Here is a 25,867-nt window from a genome sequence, read left to right as displayed (position 1 = left end):
AAACTAAAGTAAAATTATTTCTAAAGACCATCCTAAATTTGCAACCAGTCTGGTGAAAGACATTGAACCAGTCTTCAGTGAGGAACAATTCCTTATAATTCTTAATAGAATTGTTAAGAATAAAATGACTATTAATAAAACATTATATCTTTATAAAATATTTATAATTTTTTTATATAAGACAACTTTCTAACACTATTTAAAAATACATAATAATGAATAAAAAAATATTACTACCAATGATTATATATTCTTTAACTAAGAATACTAATTATATATTGTACTTACAAATCTATGTAACCATACATCATGAACTATTATTTGTAATCTCTTATTCACTTTATTCCATTTAAAAACACATATAACATGAACATGGATTCCAAATGACTTAAAAAGATTGTGTTTTGTGAGGTCTTTATTTCACTAATATTTTAAGAGTATGAACATGGTATTAATGTAACACATGGTTCCTTGATATTTTAAGGATGCGTTATCATATAAACATTAGCTTTAGAGGCCCCCTTTTCCTAAAGTGCTTTTTGATGGGTAGAATGGAGTCTAACTTTTGTCAATGTTTTTTTAAGGACAAGCCATCATATGAACATGAGAGATTTGAAAGCCTTAGAAGGCTGGCTTTTAACGTGTGCTTCACTTTTGTCCCTAATTTAAAGCCAAGCTGCCATTTTGGAGAAAAAAACATTTTGTTCTCACATTGTGGCAAAAGTAGTTTAGCTTGTGCACGTTGCTTCCATGAGAGTGCAATGAAAGGTTGCATTAGGGTGACATCATGCTGATGCAAGCATGAATGTTCTACAAAATCTCTTGGTGCATCTCCTCAGTGTGAAAATGTGTTCTTCCATGTGAGGATTGTTTGGAAATGAAAGTTTACCCTAATGACATCATGCTGATGTAACCATGATTTCTCTACAAAATCTCCTCTGTGGTGTGAAAATGTAGGAGGATTGTTTGGGATATGGCCTTAATGAAAGTTTCTCCTAATGAATGTAACATGCAAAGCTATGGGAATATGGGAGCCCATTAAATGGCCTCAAACTTCACATGTAAAGTCAAGACTTAATGATATCATGATAAATGTCAGCCTCTAAAGTTATTACTTTAGTTGAATTTGGTTATAAGTTGTTTGTTATGTCATTATCTTAGTTGACAAACATGGGTTTCAATGCTACCTATTAAGAGCTAGGTCTAGTATAGGATGTGGCAGTGCATTTTTTAATATACATATTGGAATTATATAAAACAAATCATTTATTTGCATAAGGAGATTTATTGCCTATGTTCTATCCTAGGGAATTGGTGAATAAGGTCAAAGGATCTCTACTAATTCAAAATAGGGGTGTAAAAATTGTTGAAAATTATTTATTTACATAGTTTTCTTTTGTGTTTTAGATTTATGATGATTAAGTTATTTTTTATGCATTGAATAGTATGTAAGTTGATATATTTTTGTTAGTAAAAGTTGACTATAAATTTTACTTTAGTCATATTTCATTTTCACACATTTCAAGAGTCTAAATTTAGGTCATAATTGTAGGTAAATTATTAACACAGGTCACTTCTATAGACATAAATCTTAACCTTACATTTTTTAATTTGAATCTTTTAAATTGGGCTCGTGTCCCCTTCTCTTACTAGTCATTATGAGTCAACCAACATGTTAATTACTTTAAATTGCATGATAGGGTGATGCAATTTAGGACTAACTTTTATTGATTCGAATCATCGAAGATCTATCCAAGAAGAGGGAGAATCTCGCACATAGATGCATCTATGGGCACCAAGACCATATTTTTGTTAAATCAACATTTCATAACATTTTAGGAGTATACTACATGATTACTTAATGTCTTCACTCTTTGTTCTTCATTATTGAATCGACTCACCTAGGGTTTTGACCAAAGGACTTGAATAAATTATTTCTTATCAAACTTTTAAATGGTGTGTTTGACACCCCTTTTCTAGATACAAGTGTTTCAAATCAAGGAAAACCATTCTTATTTGATAGAATTGTGCCATTTCATTTCTTCATGTAAAGTTTAGATCTACATATTAGTTTCACTTTTTTATACACAAAGTTCACTTCTACAAGCGAGAATATCAAATCCACAAGCACAATCATGAACCTAATAGTTTGTAGGGAATTTTATCATTTTGAGGTTGTCGTCTAACAAATCCAAAATTGTTTGTATTGTGGTGAACCGATTCCTAAGATCCATCTCAATATTTTCTTCATTAGTTTGAGAGCAAGTATCTAGTAGTCATTTAATTTAATTTCCATATTGGTTACAAAGTTATTATAGTATTTGTTATCAATCCCAAGTCTAAAATATTATCATATCTAGTGTTAATTAAATGTTCAAGGTAAAGTTATATTAATTTTTTTCATTTTCAATACAAATATAAGCTTGGAGGTAATATGTCTTGCAACAAAAGATGCAAGAAAATTAAAACCACATTAGATGGAATAGATCACCTAAAAGTTATATTTAAATTCTAGATTAACAAAAATAGGAAAGATTTATGGATATAAAACAAACAATTTAAGCTCCTAACTCAAATATACCAAATCAAAAATTCAAATCCACCAATTCCACAATTCTCCTCTTGTATTATTTATAGGTTTTGAATGGGATGCCTTGAAATTGTAAGTTAACTAAAATTTAGTAAACACAAAAACAATTTAAGCCATGAATATAATGTAATGGTCAAAGTGTATCCTTTTATTCACTATTCATCATTTGTTTGGGAATTAATTTGATCTTCTAACTTGAATGCAATAACTTAGTGTATAAATGAAATATTTATATGTAAGATTTGACATCTAGACAACAACTTATTTGGTTGAGTCATTTTCCTCTATTTGTCTAGGCCCAATCATCATATTTGTTATTCCTTACCTTAGTTCAAAGTTATATTTATTTTAAACCTAGTTCAAAACCACACATATGGTTTTGACCCTTAAATCGCCAAATTAAAATTTAATTATGAGCTTGAGCTAAATTACTTCTAATTAACCAGTTCTTGATGTTGGCAATATTACAAGGATATTGAGAAGGTTGTTGATGATTATGGACATAACTGATTAAAGATGTTTTACTATCTTGATATTATTATTTTGTCATTGATGTCAAGAAATTGATTTTCTAATTTAGTATGATGTTGCCATATCTTAAGAAATATGATGTGAAGATTATAAAGAAGTCGATAAAGACATAGGAAAGAATATGATGAATAAAGGGATACGTTATTCAATGGGCAACTCTACCGAGTCAGACAATGATGAGATCTTGATGTTTTAGATTGTTCTAACACCATACATATGTTGTAAAATGTAAAGGTTAATACTATACTATGTTATCAAGCAAAGAACCTAGTCGGTAAACCCTAAGGTTATCGCAGTCAGTTAATGAAGACAGAATGTCTACCGAGTAAAGTTTAGTATTCACTGAGTTGTAACCGAGCTATAACATAATGCATTAAATGTTTACATGTGATATTTAATGAAAGATGCTGATGAGCTGGAGCGGATCAATGATTGGCAAGCCATAGAAAAAGTTTGGTAACGAATCTAAAGCAATGGAAAGTCGGCAAGAAGATCTACAACTCATATTGAACCACATTACCCTAACACAAGTTCCAAGATGAATGAGCAAGTTCCAAGGCAGGGTAAAACATTTTCAGATCGAAAGATACAATAAACCTGGACAAGATTGAAGATCTGATGGCTATGTTTGATCATGGGAAATGTGATCAAGGAGATTAAGTGGTTAGAAGATTGTTTATAAATAAGGAACTGTTGATAAACAATGTATGCGGGCAAGTGTATGCACAGGGATGCTACATAGTGATTACCGAGCACAGAAGCTTGAAGACCTGTTAGAATAATAGAGTATTGATGCCCAGCAGATAGACAAGATTAGTTCTATGTCTAGATTGTATTGAACAAATAAGAATCTACTTTAGCATTTTAGATGTGAAGTTGCAAATAGATTGTATTACTGTTATTTTGTGAAAGTGACAGGAAATCTCTTAACCGAGTGGACTTAACAGTCTTATATGTAAATCCTCTAACAAGGTGACATTCTAAATGAGTGTTTGAAATCCTTTGACAAGGTCACTTCTAACAAAGTGAAGATCCTAACAAATCAGAGGGAAATCCCTTAACCGGGTCACATCTAGCAATGTGTTTTGTAATCTTTAACAGGATTGGCTTTTAACCGAGCATACTCTAGAAGAGTATATTTCTTAGTGGGTCTGAAATCCCACAGTGGTTTTTCCCTATTTGGGTTTCCACGTTAAATCTGGTGTTATGAGGTTTATATTGTTCATATGCTTTTGAGTTTGCATGTTTGACAATTTTTATTATATGATTAATATATGTTACCGAGGTTGAATCTGATTTTTTTATGGATGAATAAGTTTTTATGATTCACCCCCCCCTCTCATCTTGTTGGCTATTAGATTTGTACTTATATTAAGTATCAGAACTATCAATTGGTATTAGAGCTTTGGACTCCGAAAGGAAAGTTTAAAGGCACTTGAGTTAAAAATCCAAAGATGTATAAGAGGGATGCACCTAAGCTGAATAAGTCGAGTTTCTCTACATGGTAGAAAAGGATGAAGCTACATCTATCAGGAGTTGGAGAATATGCTCTATACTATCTGGAGAATGATTTTGTTGCACCAAGCACTTATCCATTGACTATGGAAGAGATAAAGGCAAAACAAGAACACATTCAAGCAATGATTGAAATAACATCTGCATTGACCGATTCTGAGTTTAATGATCTAGAAGGCTGCAATGATGCAAAGGCAATGTGGACTAAGCTCATATCCATATATGGAGGAGATGAACATGTTCAAAGAGCAAAAGTTGATAGTCTAAGAGGACAACTTGAATCTATGAGGATGAATGAAGGTGAGAACATAACCCAATACAGTACAAGACTAAAGGAGATTGTAAATCAAATCAAAGGAGTAGGAGGAACTATTGAAGAAAAGGATGTGACAAGTAAGCTGTTAAGAACCCTTCTACCTACCTATGCAATCCAAGTCTCTGCAATCAATGAATTGAGGTCTATACCTAATATGCCAGTTCCTTGGATGCCACTATTGGTAAGCTTCATGCATTTGAGTTAAGTAATTTTGATAACAGTGGGTCATCGGTAAATAAAGTTGAATCTGCATTTAGTTCTTTTCATCTGAATGAATCTAATGATTACAATGAGAGAATGTATAAGTACTCTAAAGGAGATCATAGTGGAGCAAGTGAAAGATTTCGGAAGAACATAGAGGAGGTACATAAACTGTATGAAGAAATCAAAAAGCAAGAAGAATTTGAAGCACTATTGGCCAAAAGGTTACCAAGAGGCGAAGGTAAGTATAAAGGAAAACTACCTTTGAAATGTTTCAATTGTGATAAGATTGGACATATGGCTTCTAACTGTCCTGACAAATATTTCACTGAAAAGAGAAATTACGGAGAAGACAGACATAAAGATAATCATTACAGAGGTCACCGAGACTTCAGAAGAAGAGATAGAAAGATATGCTTAATTGCTGATGAGGAATCTAAAGATGATAAATCAAATGAGACTGATACATAGGAAGTTGTTTATGTGGCTATCAAGGATGGATCAGATGAAGAAAGGTATGAAGAAAAAGCCCTAATATCTCACATAAACACTAATAATTCTTGGATTATAGATAGTGGATGCTCACATCATATGACAAGAGATAAACACAAGTTTGTTATATTAGAAGATTATGATGGAGGCTATCTTAGATTTGGTAATGATGCACCATGTTCGGTAAGAGGTAAAAGATTCATAACACTTCTTGATAAAGCAAGATGCAATGATGTTTATTGGGTTGAAGGTTTGAAATATAATTTGTTAAGTGTAGCACAACAAAACAACACAGGTTACCGAATAGAATTTCAGAAAGGAATTGTCAAAGTTCATGACAAAAATGGAAAGTTAGCTGCTATCGGGACACAAACAAAAGGTAATACATTTCACCTTGACTCTACTCACAACAAGTGTTTGCATGCAAAGATTGATAATACCTAGTTATGGCATAAAAGGTTTTGTCATGTTAATTTTGATAATCTGATCAAGATAAGTAAGAAGCACAAAGTAAGAGGTCTACCGAGTCTTGAAAAACCTGAGAATGCTATGTGCCGAGGATGCCAAATGGGTAAGATGACAAGATCCAGCTTTACAAGTAAGTCCTACACTTCTAAGGGAATTTTAGATCTTGTGCACACTGATCTTTGTGGTCCTATGAAAGTTCAAAGTTATTATGATGATAAGTATTTCATATTATTTGTGGATGATTATTCAAGGATGATGTCAGTAATGTTTTTAAAAGAAAAATCAGAAGCTTTTCAAATGTTTAAGTGGTACAAGGCTAGAGTTGAAAATGAAACAGGAAGACAATTGAAATGTCTTAGGTCAGATAGAGGAGGAGAATTCACTTCTGATGATTTCAACCTATTTTGTAATGATCATGACCTATTAAAAGACAAGTCTCTGCACCAAGAACTCCACAACAGAATGGAATAGCTGAAAGAAGAAACAGATCTATTGTGGATTGTGCTAGAACACTGATGATTGAGAAGAAGGTTCCACAAACATTTTGGAGAGAAGCAATAAGCACAACTGTTTACACCTTGAACTGAGTTCAATTGAAGAAAGGTACTTTGAAGACACCTTATGAAATCTGGTATGGCAAGAAACCTAATGTAAGTTATTTTAAGATCTTTGGAAGCAAATGCTATGTTCATAAAGATGATAGAAATGGCAAGTTTGATCAGAAAAGTGAAGAAGGAACATTTTTAGGATATTCTTCTAGAAGCAAAGGATTTAAATGTCTGATCAAATCATCTAACATAGTAGAAAGTGCAAATGTGAAAATTGATGAATTTGTGTTAGGGTTTCAAGCAGATCCGAAGCAAATATGAACTAACAATTATATGCAGATTTAAATAGAAAAGATAAAGAAATAAAAACAGGACACAGATAACATAGTATTTAACGTGGTTCACCCAGAATGGGTTACGTCCACCATACACAGCCGTCCAATCTTTCTTATTATCCAGCAAAAACAGTACATCAACCTTACAATGCCTTAAGCATCCCAACCACTTATAACATGCATTTTTAGGGCAACAAACAAAGTCAGCCTTTTTTAGGGTTTTATTACAATGTCGGTTTTCATCAACAAAAAATGGCAAAATTTTTTTTCTCGGGGGCTGCCGCCCCCGAACCCCCGCTTTCTCGAGGGCTACCGCCCCCGAACCCCTACCCAGGGCCCGGCCCGGCCCCGAACCCCGGTGAGGATACATGCTGAGTGTACAGTACTTTGCTGATCAATCACCACATTTCAACAATCTCCCACTTGGAGACTGATCAAGCTCCACACCGAACAATCTCCCACTTGGAGACTGATACTACACGACACCACTATACATGCAACATCCACTGGATAAAACACTAGGACTTGACTGGTATAAATTCCACAATTATTAATCAAGAAGACCAACAGAAACTGATGAAGAAATCAGCTTCTCCTGTGGAACTGCCTTTGTGAACATATCGGCAGGATTCTCACTTGTGTGAATCTTCTCAAGCCATAACTGACCCTCCTCCAAAATAGTCCGGATGAAGTGGTACCTGAGCTGAATGTGTTTTGTCCTTGAATGAAAAGCAGAGTTCTTCACAAGATGAATAGCACTCTGGCTATCAGTATACAATGGGCTATCCTCTTGTGTCTGACCCAATTCCTTCAGAAAACATTGCAACCAAATCATCTCTTTGCTGGCTTCTGTAGCAGCAACATACTCAACTTCAGTCGTTGAAAGTGCAACAACCTTTTGTAGCCTAGAAATCCAATTGACTGCAGTTCCCCCTATAGTAAAAACATACCCTGTAGTACTCCTCCGTGAATCAATATCACCCGCCAGATCAGAGTCAACAAATCCACTTAAAGCAACATTAGATCCTTTGAAACATAATGCCTCCGTAGTAGTTCCTTTCAAATACCGAAGAATCCATTTCACAGCATTCCAATGTTCCATACCCAGATTACTCATAAACCTGCTCACAACTCCCACTGCATGTGCAATATCTGGCCTTGTGCATACCATTGCATACATCAGACTGCCAACAGCTGATGAATACGGGATGTTAGACATTTTATTAACCTCTTCCTGTGCCTTTGGACACATCTCCTTAGTCAATTTGAAATGACTAGCCAAAGGTGTACTAACTGCTTTTGCATCCTGCATGTTAAATCTTTTAACACCTTCTTTATATACTCACTTTGGGACAAATTTAAGGTTCTATTTTTCCTGTCCCATGTAATCCTCATACCGAGAATTCGCTTAGCTGCACCCAAATCCTTCATAGCAAATGACCTGGCTAATTTCTGTTTAAGATCATTTATATGTTGCATGTTAGACCCAACAACAAGCATGTCATCAACATAAAGCAATAGGATAATATAACTGCCATTATCAAATCTCTTAAAGTATACACAATGATCAGAATGACATCTATGATAACCGTGTTCAGCCATGAAACTATCAAATTTTAAATACCATTGTCTGGGTGCTTGCTTTAGACCATACAGACTTTTCTTCAACCTGCACACCAAGTTCTCCTTACCTTTGACCTCATATCCCTGTGGTTGCAACATGTAAATTTCCTCCTCCAAATCTCCATGGAGAAAAGCTGTTTTGACATCTAATTGTTCAAGATGTAAATCATCTGTAGCCACAAGACTAAGTACAGTTCTAATTGAAGTCATTTTTACAACTGGAGAAAATATTTCATCATAATCTATACCCTTTTTCTGTGCAAAACCTTTTACCACAAGTCTGGCCTTATATCTTTTCTGACCTCCTTCCTCCTCCTTCAGTCGATAAACCCATTTGTTAGGCAAGGCTCTTTTTTCTGCAGGTAAAGGAACTAAGTCCCAAGTCTTATTTTTCATCAGGGAGTCCATCTCCTCTTTCATGCCTAGCTACCACTGTTGTTTGGCATCCACCTGCATTGCTTCTTCATATTCTTCTGGTTCACCAGAATCTGTTAATAAAATAGAATACAAAGAAGGAGAAAATCTTTTAGGGGGTCTACTTGTCCTCGTAGAACCTCTAACACTTGCAGGAGTTTGTGGGACAATCTGTTGTTGCTGAGCATCAGGTACCTGTGGCATTTCATTTTCATTAATCTCATCCAACACCACATATTCTTGTTTGTCCTGTTCATGCTTCTTTTCCTGCATCTGTTCTTTATACATAACCTTCTCATTGAATATAACATCTCTACTTCTAATTATTTTCTTATTTTCAAAATCCCATAACCGATAGCCATATTCATCTATCCCATATCCAATGAAGGTACATTTCTGAGATTTAGCATCAAGCTTGGTTCTGTTTTCTTTATCAACATGGACAAAAGCTTCGCAACCAAAAGTTTTTAGAAAAGAATAATTTACCTTTTTACCAGTCCATGCCTCCTTTGGAATACCACCATCCAAAGGGGTTGAAGGTCCTCTATTTATCAAATAAACAGCAGTATGTACAACATCTACCCAAAAATGTAAGGGCAATCCAGCATGCAATCTCATGCTCCTCGCACGTTCCATGATGGTCCTATTCATTCTCTCTGACACACCATTTTCCTGTGGAGTTCCTGGAACTATCTTCTGCTTTTGAATCCCATTTAAGGAACAGTAATCTTCAAATGCTTTGCTGCAATACTCACCTCCATTATCCGATCTGAGACACTTCAACTTTTTTCCTGTCTCATTCTCAACCAAAGCTTTCCATTTCTTAAAAGTTTCAAAAACATCTGATTTTTGTTTTAGGAAATATACCCATGTTTTTCTGGTTGAGTCATCAATAAAAATAACATAATAACAAGAGCCACCAAGAGATGATACCTGAGCCAGTCCCCATACATCTGAATGTACAAGCTCTAACTTCTCACTCTTCTTCTCTTTCCCAACCTTGAGAAATTTGACTCTTTTCTGTTTACCATAAACACAGTTTTCACAGAACTCTAAATCAATCTTCTTTAGTCTTGGCAATAGATTTTTGGAGTGAAGGATTTTCATCCCTTTCTCACTCATGTGCCCAAGCCTATGGTGCCACATTATCGAATATGTTCTTGCAACATTTATTGTTGTTGTCCCTACAGTAACTTTATCTGTAGCAGCTAAGGTAGAGTAAGTGTTACCAGTACACAGATATAATGTGCCTACCTTCACACCTTTAGCTACTACTAATGATCCTTTAGTGACCTTCCACATACTGTCTGAGAAGGTAACTATGCAACCTTCACTACCTAGTTGCCCTGCAGAAATTAAATTTCTTCTTAAATTAGGAACATGTCTTACCTCCTGCAGAAACCAATCATTACCATTCTACAACTTGATCTTTATCTTTCCTTTTCCAACAATTTGACAAGGCTCATCATCACCCAAATATACCTGTCCAAAATCACCTTGAACATAATCTAGAAAATATTTTGTATGGGGTGTAGCATGAAATGAAGCCCCAGAATCTATTACCCAAGAATCATTAACATTATCCAAACATAAGATTAAAGCATCTTGTAAAGTATTACTTGCAATATTAGCTTCCTTACTGTCATTTTCATTTTTGTCTCCTTCTTTATTTTTCCGAGATCAACAGTCTTTCTTTAGATGACCAGGCTTTCTGCAGTACCAGCAATCTTTCTTTCCTCTAGATTGAGAGCGTCCTTTCTTTGACTTCCCTCGCGACTTCTCATTCCCAGGGCCTTTTCCTCTTTCCTTTGATCTTCCTCTGTTCTCCACATTCAAAACACTACCCGATGATGTTGGAGTCTCACCTGTGCTTTTCCTTCACATTTCCTTGCTTAGGATAACACCAACAATATCATCAAATACCAAAGTATTTTTACCAGAGACAGAGTTACTTACAGCCATAACCAAGCTATTCCAGCTTTTTGGCAAAGAACATAAAATCAAGAGAGCCCTAACCTCTTCTTCAAAGGTAATTTTTACCGAAGACAATTGACTAGTAATTGTATTAAATTCATTTAAGTGCTCCGCTACAGATCCTCCCTCACTCATTTTCAAATTAAACAAACGCTTCATAAGAAATACCTTATTCGAAGCCGAGGATTTCTCATACAGCTTAGCCAATGTTGCCATCAAATCTACAGTCGTTTTTGCTTCTGTTATATTGAATGCTACAGATGATGCAAGACACAATCGAATGGATCCTAGTGCCTTTCTATCTAAAATGTCCCACTCTTCATTTGATATTGTGGTCGGTTTCTTTGCCTTTCCTTCCAATGGCCGCCACAAATCCTTTTGATACAGGTAATCCTCCATCTGCATTTTCCATAACTGATAATTCTGGCCGTTAAACTTTTCGACCTTGAATTTGGAATCCTCCATTTCTCCCACTCAAATCTGAAAGTCTTGCCAATTTACAGAAAACCTCGCTCTGATACCAATTGTTAGGGTTTCAAGCAGATCCGAAGCAAATATGAACTAACAATTATATGCAGATTTAAATACAAAAGATAAAGAAATAAAAACAGGACACAGATAACACAGATATTTAACGTGGTTCACCCAGAATGGGTTACTTCCACCATACACAGCCGTCCAATCTTTCTTATTATCCAGCAAAAACAGTACATCAACCTTACAATGCCTTAAGCATCCCAGCCGCTTATAACATGCATTTTTAGGGCAACAAACAAAGTCGGCCTTTTTTAGGGTTTTATTACAATGTCGATTTTCATCAACAAAAAATGGCAAATTTTTTTTTCTGATCAGTCACCACATTTCAACAATTTGCAGAAAGAACTGATGACAGGAATTCCAAAGAACTAGAAGACTATGATTAATTTGTCCATGTGCAACCGAGAAGTCCTACCGGGATAACTGTTGAAGGAAATGAGGAAGATATCCAGTTACCGAGTGATGAAGAGTATCATACAGAGCCTACCGAGCCTGTATTAGCCAAATATGTCAGAAGACACCATGCACCAAGTCAGATTATAGGAGATAAGGATGATCCAGTGATGACAAGGAACAAACTGAGATAGAACACATGTTTGATATCTAAATTTGAACCAAGAATAGTGAAAGAGGCATTCAACAGTGAAGATTGGATAAATGCTATGACTAAAGAGATTGATCAAATCAAGAAGAATGACACATGGACACTGGTCCCAAGACCAAAGGACAAAAATGTAATCGGTACAAAGTGGATCTTTAGAAACAAGCTAAATGAGAAAGGTGAGGTCATTCGGAACAAAGCAAGATTGGTTTGCAAAGGTTATGCCCAAGAAGAAGGAATTGATTATGGTGAGACTTTTGCACCTGTTGCTAGACTTGTAGGAGTTAGAACATTGTTGGCATATGCTGCTTTCAAGAAATTCAAGGTATATCAAATGGATGTAAAATCTGCATTTCTGAATGGAATATTAGAAGAATAAGTTTTCATTGAACAACCTGAAGGATTTGTTGAAGACAATAATAAAGATGAGGTATGTAAATTGAACAAAGCTTTATATGGTCTGAAACAAGCACCTAGAGCATGGTATGAAAGATTGCACTCTTATTTGATTAAGATTGGTTTTATAAGGACAAGTGAGAACAACAACATGTACATGAAGAATGATGAAAATGAAATACTAATCTCAGCCATACTTGTTGATGATATTATATTTTGTGGAAATGACTCTTTATGCAAGAACTTTGGAAATGAAATGAGCAAAGAATTTGAGATGTCATTAATCGATGAGATAAAGTATTTTATAGGCTTATAGATACTGCAAATGAAAAATGAAATTTTCATTACTCAATCCAAATACATAAAGGAAATCTTGAAGAAATTTGGAATGGAGGATTCAAAGCCAGTAAGTACTCCTATGACTACAAACTGCAAACTATCAAAGAATGATGAATCTGCATCTGTTGATGAGACACTCTACCGATCCATGATTGGAAAACTATAATATATTGTTCACAGTAGGCCAGATATAGCACATGCAGTAGGTATTGTTGCAAGATTCTCTACAAATCCTAAAGAAATACACATGACAAAAATCAAAAGAATTTTTAGATACTTGAAAGACACTAAAGATTGTGGCTTAGTATATCAGAAAGGAAATGATTTTGATTAAAAAGTTTATACTGATGCTGATTGGGCAAGCAACATTGATGAGAGAAAAAGCACAAGTGGAGGAGCTTTCTTCTTAGGAGAAAGACTAGTGAGTTGGCTTAGCAAGAAACAAGGATGCGTTTCTCAGTCAACAACTGAAGCTGAATATGTTTCTGCAGCACTGAATTGTACCAACATTGCATGGATCAAACAATTGTTGGAAGGTATAAATGAGAAAGTTACCGAGCCAGTAACTATATTTTGTGACAATACTAGTGCCATTAATATTTCAAAGAACCCTGTTATGCACTCTAAAACAAAGCACATATCTATCAAATATCATTATCTAAGAGAAGAAGCTCAAGAGAAGAAAGTGGTGTTGGAATATGTTAACACAAAGGAACAAATAGCTGATATCTTCACCAAGCCACTACCAAAGGACACTTTTGAATATCTCAGAAGCAAATTAGGGGTCCTACCCCTATCTTTTACTCACTGACCGAGATCGGTGAAAGAATCACTTTGATGACTCTATTGAATATCTTTTAGGGAGCTGATGCTGGAGTGATATACTTTAGAATGTTTTTCTGAAAGTGTACTAGAAATAATACTGGGATAATACAGAAAATGATATAGAATTGTAAACAAATGCTCTGACCGAGACTCAGTTGATACACAACAGCATGAAATAAATTCTTACAGAAAGAAATTATGTTTTAGTTCTTTTCTTTTTGGCATTGTTGTCAAAGGGGGAGAAGACCAAGGAGAAGACCAAGGAGAAGAAGACCTACCCAGGGGGAGAAAACTGAGAAAACACTACAGATTGAAACCAAAAGAGAAGTCTGATGTATGGGGGAGAGCATTTCAGCATTTCAGAATCACAACAATCTGAATTCTTAACGGTCAAATCAATTGGTTTTGCCATCAATGCCAAAGGGGGAGATTGTTGGCAATATTACAAGGATATTGAGAAGGTTGTTGATGATTATGGACATAACTGATTAAAGATGTTTTACTATCTTGATATTATTATTTTGTCATTGAATTCAAGAAATTGATTTTCTAATTCAGTATGATGTTGCCATATCTTAAGAAATATGATATGAAGATTATAAAGAAGTCGGTAAAGACACAGGAAAGAATATGATGAATAAAGGGATAAGTTATTCAATGGGCAACTCTACCGAGTCAGACAATGATGAGATCTTGATGTTTTAGATTGTTCTAACATCATACATATGTTGTAAAATGTAAAGGTTAATACTATACTATGTTATCAAGCAAAGAACCTAGTCGGTAAACCCTAAGGTTATCGCAGTCGGTTAATGAAGATAGAATGTCTACTGAGTAAATTTTAGTATTCACCAAGTTGTAACCGAGCTATAATAGAATGCATTAAATGTTTACATGTGATATTTAATGAAAGATGCTAATGAGTTGGAGCAGATCAATGATTGGCAAGCCATAGAAAAAGTTTGTTAACGAATCTAAAGCAATGGAAAGTCGGCAAGAAGATCTACAACTCAGATTGAACCGCATTACCCTAACACAAGTTCCAAGATGAATGTGCAAGTTCTAAGGTGGGGTAAAATGTTTTTAGATCGAAAGATACAATGAACTTGGACAAGATTGAAGATCTGATGGCTATGATTGATCATGGGAAATGTGATCAAGGAGATTAAGTGGTTAGAAGATTGTTTATAAATAAGGAACTATTGATAAACAATGTATGTGGGCAAGTGTATGCATAGGGATGCTACATAGTGATTACCGAGCACAAAAGCTTGAAGACCTGTTAGAATAATAGAGTATTGATTCCCAGCAGATAGACAAGATTAGTTCTATGTCTAGATTGTATTGAACAAATAAGAATATGCTTTAGCATTTTAGATATGAAGTTGTAGATAGATTGTATTACTATTATTTTGTGAAAGTGACAGGAAATCTCTTAACTGAGTGGACTTAACAGTCTTATATGTAAATCCTCTAACAAGGTGACATTCTAAATGAGTGTTTGAAATCTTTTGACAAGGTCACTTCTAACAAAGTGAAGATCGTAACAGATCTAAGGGAAATCCCTTCACCGGGTCACATCTAGCAATGTGTTTTGTAATCTTTAACAAGATTGGCTTTTAACCGAGCATACTCTAGAAGAGTATATTTCTTAGTGGGTCCGAAATCTCACAGTGGTTTTTCCCTATTTGGGTTTCCACGTTAAATCTGGTGTTATGAGGTTTATATTGTTCATATGCTTTTGAGTTTGCATGTTTGACAATTTCTATTATATGACTAATATATGTTACCGAGGTTGAATCTGATGTTTTTATGGATGAATAAGTTTGTATGATTCACCCCCCCCTCTCATCTTGTTGGCTATTGGATCTGTACCTATATTAAGTATCAGAACTATCACTTGATGCCTCAAGCATGCAATATCCAAATTATAGTGTTTGGATATGATATAAAAAGGACACAACCCTAATTCATTTTAGATATTATTAACACGTTCCATTATCAAATAAAGCATTCTATCATTTGATTGCATAGAAATCTTGGAGTATTACTTCAAAATCCTAGATTATACTAATAAATAAGAATTTACATAATTTATCCTTTATAGATCTTAAAATTTATTCAAAATCATTGAGTCAATCCAAGTGCTTAATTAATACAAAAGGTGTGAAGCTATTTATCTACCTATCCTAGCACAAGAAATTCCACTAGTTCTTGTAAGCATCATCTTTTTTAGATATCTCATGAAAACAAAATTTTAAATATTAGGAGTATAAACTTCAAGACCATAGAATATGGTCAATACTATAGAAAAGGATCAAAGTTATAATAACAAAAAATAATAAATATAAGTGTGAGATTGAACTTGAACAAAATGAATACCATTTATTAATCCATTGGAGATTCATAACCTCGAATATGATAACATATATCAAACATATGAAATTTGGATCACTAAGTGTAATGGAGGAAATGTGGCTCTTTCAAAAGGAAAGTTGGTTGCCAGTTAGCTTGGTTTATCTTTATGGGAACATTTTGTATTTAGGGTTTCGGGGCCCCTTCAAAAATTGATTATCCCTTAATAAAAAAACTACGTTCTCTCGTTAATTTTATTGCATACATTCAAATATATTCAACTATTTAAAAAACTTAAATCAAAATAAGATAGTGGAAATGTCTATAAATAGATAAATAAAATAAACTTTCTAACTACAAAAAATAGAAAGTGTAGATGATTAATGACAGGGACTCATTGATTCAAATCTAGGCATTTTGGCCAAGGACACCAATGCAACGCACAATGCTCTCACATAGTGTTGTCATCTCATACAAATCACAAACAAGAAATTCTCAAGAAAAAAGAAAACCCATTGTAATGCTCTAGCTAACCTGCAAAACCCAAACAATCATAAATATTAGTAAATTATATATAATAAAAAAAATTATAATAGATGAAAAATTAGGGTTTCACAAGTTATGCTTTGTAAACTAGGAAATAACCTAACTTTCACATGCATCACATTAAAAGGAGGATGAACTCAGTAGATCCAACCTCAATTCTATTAGGAAGAGGGTTGAATATAAATTGGATTCTATTCCCCTTTTGTTTGAGTAAAAAATGTAATTGAAATGATGTAAATTGAATATCAAATATAGGTTAAGGAGGTACATGCATGAAAAATCAACCTATATTGAGTATACTATCTTCTAGTGAAACAAAAACTTCACAAAAAATACTAAAATGGATAGAGAATATGATTATGTACCTATGACTGAAATCTGGTGCTGATCTGGCTAGACTAGGGCACTAGAACATCTTGGTCTTCTAAGGTTGAGCTACTACTGGAGAATCTACAACCTAAAGTAGTATGGAAGTCACTTGTAAAATTTGGACCTATTTTAGAAGGACCATTGACCCTATTCCTAGACTATGGTTCTCTAGTGTTAGGTCCCAGGAAGGACAACTAAGAGGGCGGGGGTGAATCAGCTGTGAACCAGTTGCCAATAAATTGTAATCCAAATGCAAATTATTCCAACTTAAACTCAATGTCGGTAGACCAAACTTAAGTGTCGATAAAATAGATTAACAGTTATAGCAGTACTAGTTTAACTTAATGCATAAAACATAAAGAGAAACAACATCCACAACACATAACACATATATTTTGATGTGGAAACCCGGTAAGGGAAAAAACCACGGTGGGAAACCTTACCCACAATCAGATGATACTACTGCAGATAGTATGTGTATACAAATGGGGTCTACACATGTAGAAAGGCCAACTGCATAGATCTCACTGCTCAATCACAAAATAGGAGTCACACTGACTACACAATTGGATGGTTAAATCCAATGATAATGTACTGTTCAAAATAGCATCTCCAATGCTGGATTCAGTACCGGTTTAAGCTCCGAACATGAGTGCCAAAAACACATTCATAACCTTCCTTCAACCTTCAAATAATATTTGCATGATTCGCACAAGGATCTTCTTATTTCCGCTCTTCAATATTCGAACACACTCATACCGTATCTATATCCCGATCTTCAATAAGATCTTACAATCATTTATACAAAACCTAAGACCAAATGTATAAGTCGGCTCACTAAAGATATTGCAATTAAATCAATTACAAATAACTCTTGATGCGATACAACATGTCAGCTCAATACATTTACCACAATATCCAATCAATAAACAATCTCCATAATGTGTCGTGCTGATCTAGAGTATCGATCCATAACCTAGACCTATCGGTAAAGGTAAATCTATCAACCTAATTAGACCAATAAGAAAAACACCAAATACAAACTTCCAGTCCATGTCTTTGACATAACCAAATGATCTCCAGATGATAACAATTCATCATCGCTGCCGATGAACAATATAACTTGTTGGTGAACACATACCGATGACTATGCATAAGCCACTAACCATACCGATGAACATAATGTAAACCTCCAAGAAGACAAGTGTTGACATCAATGACAAAACCAATGCAACACATGACGAACTCATCCATAATACCAACAATCTCCCCCTTTGGCATTGATGGCAACACTAGATGGAAAAACATCTAAGTGCCAAAAATAGAATGCCAAAAACAATAAACCAACAATCTCCCAAAGGTAGATCAATACAAAGTTCTGTAACAGAAATGGAAATCAAAACCAAAAATACATATATCTAGAAAAGTATATCTCTCCAAGTAGAATGATCATCTCTTCCCAAATACAAAGTTTTTCCATATATATTTCTCCCCCTTTGAAATCAAATGCCAAAGCAGTTAAGAATTCAAAACTTAACATTTAGCCAACTACTCCCCCTGAGAAGTAGCTCTTCTTCATTAAAGCCGGAAAAATATTTTTTGTTAGGTCCCTACCAGTTTGATGCCAAACTTCATCATCTAAGTCTCTGTCGGTGGGGAAATTACCCCAAGATTCTCTCTGAGATATTCAAATGTTTCCTTAGGCAAAGGCTTTATAAAAATATCTGCAATTTTCTCTTTAGTATTCACATAAACCAATTTCACTTCATTTGCTTCAATATTCTCTTTCAGAAAATTATACTTAATAGAAACATGCTTTGTCTTAGAGTGAAATATCAGATTCTTTGATATATCAATTGCTGCCGAATTATCCCAATAAATTATTATTGGTTCTTTGCATTTTACCTTTATATCCTTCAACATTTGCTTGATCCATAATACCTTGAGTATAATTAGTTGTTGCTGCAACATATTTTGATTCTGCTATTGATAATGATGTACAAGTCTGCTTCTTACTTATCCATGAAATCAATCTTGTGCCAAGAAAGAATACACCACCAGTGGTACTCTTTATGTCATCTACATCTCCTGCCCAATTTGCATCGGTGTATGCATATAAATAAAAAATTTCATTGTATCAGATCTTGTTTATGTCAAATATAGTAAACCTCCAATCATATATTTGTATCTTGTTGGATTAATAGGAGTTGAATCATCCTTCAATGTCAATTTATCGATTGTAGTCATAGGAGTACTTACCGGTTTGGAATTTTCCATACCAAATTTTTTCAAAAGTTCCTTCAAGTATTTTGTTTGACATATGAATATACCTTTATCTGTTTGTGAAATTTGCAAACCTAGAAATTTTTTAATCTCTCCAATCATAGACATTTTAAATTCTTTTTGCATTTGGTTAGCAAAGTCCTTACATGATCCATCTTCACCTCCAAAAATGATATCATCTACAAAGACTTTAATAACCAAAATATGATCATTGGTAACTTTGTAATACAAATTGTTGTCAACATTACCTTTTGTGTAACCAAGCTTCAAAATATATTTATCCAATCTAGCATACCAAGCTCTGGGAGCTTGCTTAAAACCATATAATGCTTTCCTTAACCTGCAAACCATATCCTTATTATCTGTCAAATAAAATCCATCAGGATATTCAATGTAAACTTCCTCCTCAAGATATCCATTAAAAAATGCATATTTTACATCCGTTTGATAAACTTTATAGTTCTTATGAGCTTCAAATGCAAGAAATAGTCTAACTACCTCAATTTTGGCTACCGGTGCAAAGGTTTCATTATAATCAATTCCTTCTTTCTGTGAATAGCCTTTACAAACTAATCTTGCTTTGTTCCTGATTACTTCTCCATATTCATTAAATTTATTTCTATATACCCATTTAGTTCCAATTAAATTTTTATCTTTAGGTTGGGGAACTAATGTCCAAGTGTTGTTCTTTTCAATTTGTTCTAATTCATCTTCCATTGCTTTTATCCAATGTTCATCCAGACATGCTTCAATAATAGATGTTGGTTCAACTTGAGAAATTAAGCATACCTCTTCATTTGCCAGTCTTCCTCTAGTCATAACACCTTGATTCTTGTTTCCAATTATCTGATTCTTTGAATGATTCAATATTACATACCTAGGTTTATTCTGATTTACATTCACAAGCTTCTGTTCTTCAGTCACAGTTGAGTTTTCTGATGATGCCAATGTGTCCTGATCTTCACTCTGTACCGGTGCAATCTGTGCTGGTTCATTTATAATCATTTCAAATGCCGGTTCTACAAATCTTGAATCTCCTCTAAAGTGTTCATCTATCTTCACATTAGTACTCTCAATGATTTTCTGTAACCTTTTATTATAACATCTATATGCCTTGCTTTTAGATGAATAACCAAGAAATATCCCTTCATCACTTCTAGGATCAAACTTGTCAATATACTCATCTCTTCTAATATAACATTTGCTTCCAAATATTCTGAAATATTTAAGAGTAGGAATATGACCAAACCATAGTTCATAAGGGGTCTTACCGGTTTCACTTTTAATGTGAACTCTATTGAAAGTATAAACCATTGTATTCATTGCTTCTCTCCAGTACACATGAGGTAGATTTGCTTCCATTAGCATAGTTCTTGCTACATCTAGAATAGTTATGTTCTTCCTTTCTACAACTCCATTCTTTTGGGGTTTCCTGGGTGCTGATAGTTGTCTTTTGATTCCATTCACTTCACAAAATGCATTAAATTCTCTAGATGTAAATTCTCCTGCTTGATCTTATCTTAAACATTTGTTTTTCTTGTCAGTTTCATTCTCTACCATTGCCTTGTATATCTTGAATCTTCCAAAATATTTTGATTTCTCCTTGATAATGTTAGGATTAATGATAGTCCCAAAGATACTAAGAGGGGGGGTTAATCAGTATCTAATCGGTTAGCAGAATATTTAACCTTATTAAGAACTTTGCATCCCAAAACAATGTACCGATAAATAAAAATTAATGCAGTAAACAGGAATAATAAAGACAACATAGAAAATACACCATAACACAAGATGTTTAATGAGGAAACCCAGTGTGGGAAAAACCTCGGTGGGATTTGTGACCCACAATATTCACTCACTGGCCAATGAATAAATATTACTTACAATGAGGGGCCTGCACATGCAAGAAGGCCAACTGCCTAGAGCTCAATGCTCAATAAGAGTCACATTGACTACAAAATTGGATTATGAAATCCAATACAATGTACTACTTCAAATCAACATCAACTATGCCAGGTTCAGTACCAATTTAAGCTCATTCTATAACCAAAACCTTTGTTGTCAACTATATCTCTTTTTACAAAATATCATCTATATATTCTCTCCATGCATATACCTTACTACTCTTCTACAAAAAATAATCTATAAGATCTCATACATATATATGAGTCTTTTACAATATACCTTGTCGGCTTTACAAAAGATAATAATAATTAAATACAATAAGCAAAAGTTTATTCCCTGTCGGCTGGGGTGCCAGTATGATTTTTGTCATTGCCGGTGAAGTGTCTGCCGGTGTATGTAGATGTCTATGCTGGTGTCGGTGGCTTTATCAGATGAGTGCCAGAAGGTTGCTAGATTGTTGCCATCAATGACAACACCAGCTATTTTCATAAGTGTAGAATGCCAACAATCTCCCCCTTTGGCATTGATGGCAACACTCATGAGAAAAATCCAAAAACTGTTTCCAAAAAGTGAAGTCCAAAAAGTTACCAAAAAGATATGCTCCCCCTAAGCAGATGATCTCCTCTGATTAATCATTTTTCTCTGTCCATTACTCCCCCTTTGACATTAATGACAAAGGTTGTCAAATGAGTGCAAAAATTTCACCTCAAAGTTTGTAACCAGTTGGTTACAATCTAAAATATATCTGCCAAAACCAAATTTAAACTCTGCATGAATCTATTGCTATTGTTCAGGGTTGCCTTAGTTTGTTGGATCGTGCTGGTGAGATGATGCATATGCTCTTTTGGTGATCTTTCTCCTTGAAGTAATGCCTTAGAGATCTCATTTCTTAGAGAGATAAGATTGTCCAACTTAGGACCAAGTTTATACTTAAGTTCTTTGGCATTAGCCTTAATCCGTGCCTTCTCTTTCTCAAATTTCTCCAGTTTCTTCTCAAAACCTGCTATTTCCTACTCAATAACTGATATAGGTTCGGATGAACCAATTATGTTATCAGCTATGTCATCTATTTCCTTCTGTGCTCTACTTATTTCTTTTTCTATGTCCTTTGTCAAAAGATGTGGCTTGCATGTTTATCTGTACAACTCTTTATATTCCAAAATTGTAGTATTCAATGCCGGTAATAGTGTATTTATGTGTTCTATGCACTTATTTATTGTATCCTCAAAGAATTTATCCTTTTCCTTTTCAACTTTCTCTTTGAATGTGTCCTCATTTACCTTATCAACTGTTATTACATTGTCAGTAATGAATTTGGAGAATCTGTCCAATTTACCTAAAGAATCCTTTACATGATCTATATTACATTTTGGTGCAATCAACTTAAGTATTGGTATTGTGTCATCAATTGCTTTGTAAGACAATGCATTACAATCAGTTATATTCTTGATAGAGTCCAGGAGTACCTTTGTCACATTAGTAGGCCTGAATTCACTTGATGAAGTACTGGATGTCTGACCAACTGCCTTAATTACTTCTGTGTTTCCAACATTTGTAATCATTTTTCTTGTATTATCCTCTGGTGGATCAGTCTGAGTTTGCATTTCAACCAGTAAAGGTTTGGATTTCTCAGTGATTACTGGTGTCAATACCTCAATATGTACCTGTGCCTCTGTCGGTTTCTCTATGTGCTCAACTATCAGTATCTCAGTTTCAATAGCTTTCTCAATGTTAGCATCTATACCATCAATATTCATTCTAGTATCTAATGATTTCTCAGTTTGTAATGCTTGCTCTGTTTGCTCTATTTGGATCTCAACCTCAATAGTCTCTACCGGTTGCTCAACAATGTTTCCATTGTTAGCAATATCATCCTTAACCTCTGTATTGTCCTTATCCACGACAATATTCACTTCCTAAGTGTCTACATTCATGGTGAATAGTATTTCAGATTCAGGATTAGTGTCATCATGTTTGACACCTTCACTTTCAGTAACTGGTAGATCATCAGTATGTACCAGTGCAGTATCCAAAGGTGGTGGCAAGTTATCAGTTACCTTGATGTTCGGTATTCCACCAAATTTACCTTTCCCTTTGTCTTTATCCTTTTGATAAACTTTGAATTTTTTCTTTGGTTGGTTTAATTCCTCTTGTTTTTCTTTTTCCACAAAGAAGATATCCCATTTATCAGTAGTCTCCTCTGCAATCTCATTTACTCTACCTGCCATCAAACTCACTTTTTAGTGACCACTAGAAAAAATGGATTTGTTAGCTTCACAAATTAGGTCATCAATCTCTTCTTTTGAGTTAACCGGATCTACAGCTAGAAGTTTTTCAACTTTTAGTTTCTTGTCTAATTCCATCATGACAATCCTCTTTGCATTTAACCTTTGTTGGCATTTTTGATGGTGTTGTTGTGATTGTTATTGATGGACACACACTTGCTTTGAGATCACTTTTTGTATGTATGAGTTATGCTCAACTGGTATTTGTTCCAACCGGTATTATGTATTATAGTCTTTAGACTATCGGTGTTTTGCAAAAAGTGTTTACCGATCCCAAGCGGTATGTAGACCTCAAGCGGTTTGAGGATCTCAAGCGGAACGAAGGAACTAAAGTGATAGTTATCATTTTCCTAGTCTTGATTTTGGCAAACCGGTAATTGGTAAAATATGTGAACTGGTAATCAGTAAAATATATAAACCGGTAATAGGTAAATGTGTGAGCTAATATTACTCTGTGATGAGTTACCAACCGGTATTATTTTTGTGATGAGTTATCATCCATTAACACTTTGGCGGTGATTTTGTGTTGTGTTACCAAATGTGTCCAGATGCACTGAACCTAGGAACTTGCAATGTAATCCTATTGGACCGACATGAAATCGGATTCCTTTTTAAGGACATCATGTCTAGGGTTTTAGAAGAGAGAGTAGTTAGGGTTTTGTGTGGTTGATGAGGTTGTTTTTGCATGTGCGACCATAGTAGAAGATTAGGTCTATGTGAAGAAATAGAGTGTGGAGATTTTGAAGACTGAAGTAATGCTGAAATGCATTAACAATGAGCTATCAAGGATCTAACCAAGCATACAGTGCTAGTATTTAGATCACTCACTTGTTGATTACTCACATCTTTGGCAAGTTTGAAACCCTTAATCGGGTAGGCCTGGCAAAGCCTTTGTAAATCCTCTAACAAGGTGGTTCACAACTATGGATTTGAAATCCTCTCACAAGGTAGTCTTTAATCGGACTTATCTCCTAACAATGATTGAGATTCCTAATAGGATCTGTTCTGGTAAAGAACATTGTATGACCTTAACCTGTCTGGCCTTAACTAGTTTGGTTAGCACTCTGCAGATAGTTACTTGTGAGTTTCATCTCACTGTGGTTTTTCCCATTTGGGTTTCCACGTCAAAATCTCTTGTGTTATGGTGATTGTGCTTCTATGGGTGAATGTCTTATTTTCTGTTTGGTTTGCATTTGTGTTAATCGGTTTGTTAGTAAAACTGTTATACCGGTTTACTGCTAAACTATTTAAGTGTTTAAGTTCAGTAATTTTTGGTATACTAATTCACCCCCCCTCTTAGTATTCATCAACTTTCTATATAGTTTATTAGGCAAGTCATCCAGAACTTCAATTAAAACTTTCTTATATATTCAGATGTAAGAGTATACTATTTTCAATGCTTTCCTTTTCTGAATCCTTGAATGTATTATACAGTTTTCTCATATTAGCCAAATTACCATCATCAGTTATTTCATTTAGAAAATTATCTAATGAGGGTATGATGAGTTTCTGTTTCTCTCTTGGGAGTCAGTTTATTAGCCAGTTGCCTTACTACCTGTTGTTTCTTCCTTAAACTCCTTGTTCTCTTGGGTGGAGGAGAGGGTATCGGTGAAGGTTTTCTCTTCCTTTCAACTCTTTTGAATTCAGCTAGTATCTCATTGTCAGAGGATGTGCCAACTGGTGAAATGTGTGCCTCCGGTTGCAGACCTTCCAACTCACTAGCCGATATACCAGTAATGTTCATAACATTTTCTTTGATTTCTTTTACCTGCTTTGATGCATCTCTTATGTATTTTTCTCTTTTCTTCCTTTGCTTCATTGTTTTCACATTGCTTTCAATTGTTTCAACACTACCAAAAACTTCTTTTGTTGGTTCTCTAGGTGCATCTAACATGGCTTTTGCATAAGTCTCAATTATGTTGAGATCTACCTCATAACCCATTTATGTTACCCATACAATCCTAGGTAGTACAACTTCCATCCATGTTTCATCCTTCTTGATTATAAAACAGATTTCTTTATCATATTTATTTACTACACTATGCGGTAGTCTTTCTCTAGTTTTCATTTTGGCTTGAAAAGATTTGAAATATCCAGTTATATTGTTGTCCTTAACAGTCCCCATGCCAGTGAAAGCTTCCTATAATTTTTTTTATTACTGGTATGTCATATCCAAAGTCTTTCTTTCCTATATCAGGGATCTCCTTTGTGAAATACAACATTAAGCATACTAAGAGATTACAAAAATGAAATGTTCCTTTCTTATCACCTTTAAGCTTCTTCAAATTATCTATGAGTTCATCCTTTAGTCATTCACACACATCTGTTTTTGCATTGTTGTTCACCATTTCATAAGCACTATTAAATTCAAAGACTAGAAACTGAATTAAGTTTGTTTGCATGTGTAGTCTTGCAACCT

This window comes from Cryptomeria japonica, chromosome 8 (assembly GCF_030272615.1).
Source record: "Cryptomeria japonica chromosome 8, Sugi_1.0, whole genome shotgun sequence".
In the NCBI taxonomy this organism is placed as follows: domain Eukaryota; kingdom Viridiplantae; phylum Streptophyta; class Pinopsida; order Cupressales; family Cupressaceae; genus Cryptomeria; species Cryptomeria japonica.
Note: the sequence above shows the minus strand (reverse complement) of the source record.